Here is a 6000-nt window from a genome sequence, read left to right as displayed (position 1 = left end):
AGCCCCCCCATGAACTCAGTACCTCTCCACAAGGTTTACAAACCGAGCATCTAAACATGCAGCAAAATGGTACAGGCTGTACTCATCAAGATATGAGCATCTCATCCAAAAGACTTCCAAGAGCCAGAAAGAGAGACCTCACTATTTTCTGTGCTTCCACCTAATTAACACACATGCTCAAATCACCGTGGCCTTGGAGCCTAATTCCGACACCTGCCAAAGAAACCTGCTCCTGTTTCTTGGCACTTGCGACGAGCTGGCTATCCATGCACACCCAATCAGCTACTGCTTTGCAAAGGCCTTGCAGGTGACACCTGGTCACTGCAGATCTCTGCTCCTTGTGGAGCAGCTCAAGGCGGTGACCCCCCTACAGTAGGGATCAAAGCGATTACATGGTGCTACTAAATCACAAAAAGCTGTAACTATACGTTCCACGTACAAGCTTGCAAGATTCCCCCGAGGCTTGTCTTCCTGAGGCTTGTCCTTACGCCAGGACCTACAGACAGATTAGCGGCTTAACCGAACAATGGAGGGCACTCCCTGCTGCCATTAACACATAATAAAACCTATTTTATTAACGTTTTCACATAAGTACTTCAGTTAGAATGAAAACTGTCCACATACATTCTCTGTGACTACACAGCTTACACTCTGAAACTCCCATTTCTCCAGAGCAAATCACTCACACCTTCTGCTGTGTCCTGGAGCTGAATAGACAGGGATAACTTTCTGCAGGACGTAATTAAATTAAATTCATTCAATTCCAGAAGTTATCACAACTCGGAGAAAGCAAGTCATTGTCTGCTAAACTTCCCATGTTGGTAACAAAGAGCCTAACGCTCTGTAATTTCTATGATGACAAGCGTATGAAAATTGTGGAGGATTTTTACACAAAAGCAGCATCCGGGATTGAGAGAAAATATCTCCTTTTTATAAATTCATTCTCTGAAACGCTCTAATTCTCTAAAAATACAGTCTGAGTGAAGTCACGTTGTATTAAAGCCGTGATATTCTATTATACACAGTTCTACAACCCCTTTCACCAGATGCCTCACCCAGTAATTCTAACATTTTTTTACATCACCTTTTCACCGGTGAAGAATCACACACAGGTAGATCAGGGAAGGATTTGGATCGGGTACCCTGCGTAAATACATTTTACACAGCTGCCTTTTGCTACAGGTTAATAGAGCTGAGAGGCCAACCAGCTCCACTGTAAAGCCAGGAAGGGCTGTAGAACTTGTGTTTTCTGGAGTGACCCACAAAAAGGCACGAGAACAAAGAGCTGAGCCTCAGGAGCACGGCTGCTGAGCACAGCCCACGGCCTTTGGAAGCCGTTATGTTGATCGGGGTCTCTTGGACAAGGGAAGTGAAACTCTGGTCTACCTACGTAGTATTTAACAGAACCAGTGTAGGATAAAAGTAACTTCCATCCCCTAACACCTTCCAATACAAACAATAAGCAGGCAGGAAAGTGTTCTGCTCACAAAAAAACAAAAGAGCTTCTGGTTCACCGTGCTACCGAAGTAGATCCTTAGTCATATGCAGAAAGAGGAACTGAACTCACCCCTTCGGTGAAGAAGCTCTGTGGCCATGCAGCACTCCACGTTGCGAAGTCCCAGCTCCAAGAAATGCCCTCCCTTCTCTGGCTGGCCCTTATATGAGCTCAGGGTGGCTGCCCCTTGGACCGCCCCCTCTGGCCAGCTGGGGAGCACAGGTGCTAACAGTTTGCCCGTGCCCTCCTGGGCAGCCACAGCCCTTCACCAGGTGCTCCATCACCACTTCAAGCCCTGACCCAATAGTTACCCAACGAAGGGAACACAGGCCGTGCAATTAAGGCCACACATCTTGTGACTAAAAGGTCATATCCAAGCCTGGCAAAGTGGTGAGAAAGTGTCTTAAACCAGCGTAACGGCAACTACAACACATGAGCAAATGTGTAACACACATCCTCCCCTCTATGTAGGATTAACCCTCAGATTAGCACCACAAAACTCTTTAAAAGAGAATTCAGATTTGTCGGTCAGTCTTAATGCATGAGTTTGAAAATCTAGCCGATGTGGCAGTGGGTTTCTCCATCACCCCTGTGCTGAACAAAACAAAGGCTGGGAGAAGCCCTTCTGTCCAGTTAATCCTGATCCGTTGGAGAAGATACATTAAATTCATACTGGTTACTCTCTAGTAATGCCTTGGGGCAACAGCGTGACTCTGGCAAGGAACACAACAGAAAGGGAGTGTGATAAATGAAGGAATGCTGCAGAAAAGCCACTCCCATTTCAAAGCAGACAATGTGCACCAGAGCTCATGTGGAAGCAATTAATTCTAATCACTTATGAGACAATAAATTTAATTATGAGTTCTTTGAAAACTAAAAACCCGACAATTATTGTTAATAGTCTTTTCTTGATGGCAGATAGTGAACAGAATTTCTTGGGGCTGTTTTTCCTGCAGTTAATTAAAAAAAAAAAAAAAAAAAAAAGTAATTTTTTAGTTAAGGATGCCTGGGCTCACACTAATATATGCAATGGTGCTATTGCGCTAAGCTTAGATCCCGCAGGACTGAAAAACAATCTTTGAGCATTTGTATAATCAGCATTTTCCTTTCTGCCAAGGTCTCAGATCTTTATTACGTGTTCTGAGCTACTCTCATCTCAGAACAGCTGGATACCTCCAGCTTCTTTACAGCTACCCTTATGTAGTAAGGCCACAGACTGCAAGCAGCACTCACTTTGGAGCTGTATGGGAGCTCTGGCTGGGGAGTAACAGCACTGGTAGCCTGGGCTGCAGCACAGCCAAGAGGCTCCTGCTCCACTGTGACACAGCTGTGACCCACATACACACATTCTTTCCTTCCCTGCACCTGACAGTAAACAGTTCCAAACAGAAAATAAACTGAGCTTAACAGCCTATCTCACACAGCCCAAACTGCATGAGGAGAGCCTGAGCATGGAAATGACCCAAACTCAGGCATTTTGCATTTTGATGCTCCACTCTTTCTCTCTACCAGACACCTTTTAGAGCCTGACTTCTCTGCACTTGCTGTACCTTCCAACATTTCCAAAGGTGAACTATACATGATGCTATTGTACCTACCAGAAATGACTTCAGAGCATTTACTAACAAATGCAAGCTAACAAATCTCAAATTTGCCCAGTAGCTTTCATATCCACCCTTCTTCCCCTGTACTCTCTCCCTGCACTTAATTGCTCCCCAGACTCTGTCTTGCGTGATGTTCAGATGGTTAATTACTACACTTCATAGAATCATTAAGGTTGGAAGAGACCTCTAAGATCACCGAGTCCAAACATCAACCCATGCCCACCACAAGCACTACCCACATCCCTCAGTGCCACATCCCCACAGTTCTTGAACAGCTCCAGGGATGGTGACCCCAACACCTCCCTGGGCAGCTGTGCCACTGCAGCACTGCTCTTCTTTACAAGAACTTATTGTTAATAACTAACCTGAACTTTTTCTAATGCCCAATCAACACACTATCACTGAGGCACCAAGTGCTTGTTATCCACGTAGCATCTCAGAAGGTGATATGAATGACACAGGATTGCTGAGACCCTCAGTTAAGGAACTACAGCTTGGGCTAAGCTGCAAAACAGATAAACTCTGGTATCTGCACAGCTGCTCCGAGAGCCCTATGGAAGATTCTAATGCTTATCTTAGGATACCCTAAGAACACAGATCTACTGGTGGTAAGAACACACCATGTATTTGCTTTCATCTGGCCTCATCAACCAATTCACAATTTGACTGAAAGCTCAGGTCTGATCCTCAGCAAGTGTCAGATTTTGATCACACCATCTTACCTTCCATCTCCACCATTCTGTCTCCCATAACCCACGACAACAAACATTTCATCCCATGGCGCACAATGCTTTGTCAGAATATGACCCACTTTGCCAAGAGTTGCTCTGAGAAGCTTCTGTCACAAGGGGGTGGATTCTTAACGCCTCTCTCTCAGTGATGGCAAATAGCAGAAGGCCATTTTAAGCTATAATGAGGTCTCATTACGACAAGAGATCTTGGAGGACAAGAGCTAAGCAGTATTTAGTAAAGCTCAGGAAGTCAGAAAAAAAGAACAAGATTGTCTAAAGCTGGAAGAGCAAATGTTCTTCCTGAAAAAGTGTCTGATTTGCAGTAATAAATAACATATGCTATCATTTACACGAGAGGCTAAAAGCAGTGTAAAATCAGCACAGCCCGCTGGCTTCAAACTAGTACCAGCAGCTCTGTTCCAACTGACAGACACCATATCCAATGTGTTTAAGAACTATCATGCTTCAGGAGGAAGAACTTGACCTTCAGTAATAAGAAATGTTCCTTGGAAGAATGAGTTGTGCTGGAGCTTTAAACTCTCAGCCCTGGCAGAACCAGAGCATCCATTTAACATCACGGTACTCCCAGTAGCATGAGTTTACTCCCTAGCAACTACTCCTCTTTTCCCTGAGGAAAAAAAGCTCATAAAGCTCAAATATAATATGCAACAAATGCTTTTGTTTCTGTTTCATCTTTATAAACTTCCCTGAATTAAAAGCGTTTGTCTCAACCAGTACTATCGCTCTGCATAATTCAATATATTATAATTATGAGGATAAGGGAGAGTTTAGCCTACCTAATTTATGACAAAATATCATGTTCCCCGTTTAATTAGGATAATTTAAAAGGTTCATATTTAAACGCTCTTCCCTGGTAAGAGAGAAACAAATGTTACACTAACTAGATTATTCCCTATAAATTGAGTTACACATTGATCCATACAGAGACGCAGGAGGAACAGAACCAGAGGGTTTGGGCGGTTATTTGGCAGCATATTTTCATGTCCTGCAGATGGCTACAGCAGAAGCACTCATATGCTTTTTATGCCACAGCAGCATTTCCTGTCAGTGCAGAGATGACAGCACTAATTACGTCCACTGAAAGCTTCCCAAGGTCAAGGGCTGCAGGCAGTAGGTGTGCATCAAGCCTCTGATACTGCACATGCTGCATCTGTGGGGTTTGGTACTACCATCCAACACCTTCCCTGCTTTTATGAATCACCTTAATCCTAAGGATACAGAGGTGGTAAGCTCCCAGGCAGACTCACAGATGTTTCTGATACGAACAGAGAAAATGAATACACAAATAAGCTTTTAAACCCAGCATCCAGTCCAGTAAATTCTAACAACCTGCAAGCCAAGACACGCTGCTCTGCTCATTGCCAAGAACCCCTTCAGATCACAAAGTCTTTCCTACTTGTCTCCATCCTATGCCTTTCAGAAAGCTGATTTTGACTGTTTCAAATGGAGCACGCAGTTCTTCTCAAACCTTTCCAGTGCTCGCTTCACTGATATCAAGCATACATCTTCATTTCCCAGTGTTCTCAGGCCCTTACCGGGAAAGCAAAAAGTTACAGCACTGAGGTATCTTCCGTCTCTTGCACTCTTTTTTTCTTACCTTCATGTGTCTCCTTATCAACTTACTTTAAGACACTAAAGAAGAATAAAATGATTTGACAGTTCACAGATTAGCAAATGGCCTTTTCTTGCTCGGAACAGCACCTTTTTCATCAGTCATTGTCATCCTCCAAAAGATTAATAAGAAAAAGACACATATAAGGCAGAACCTGTCAAAAGCAGAGATGAGCATGGTACAAAGGATACTAATCGTAACTTCTTTTTTAATCTGTATTGATCTCAACAGCTGTAGATATTAAAAAATAAATATATATTAAAAAAATCCCATAGTGTTTGCATCCTGTTTTTGCAAAGAAGAAAAGGATACAAAGAAATAAATTCAACCAGCACTTGGTGCTGGCACGAGTTAAGTTTGGGGTAACTTCCTGGCCCCACCTGAGAACGATAGGAGCTATTGTTTCAACTCACATCAGGCACAGCAACACCAGAACAGTTTTCTTTAACAGGGGAAGCAGAGGAGACACCAAGGGAGATAGAGGAAAGGACAGCTGGGACGGCATATGCATTGGTGGGTCTGTTCAAGTGTGGAAGG

The sequence above is a fragment of the Coturnix japonica genome, chromosome 7, assembly GCF_001577835.2.
Source record: "Coturnix japonica isolate 7356 chromosome 7, Coturnix japonica 2.1, whole genome shotgun sequence".
Classification (NCBI taxonomy): Eukaryota; Metazoa; Chordata; class Aves; order Galliformes; family Phasianidae; genus Coturnix; species Coturnix japonica.
Note: the sequence above shows the minus strand (reverse complement) of the source record.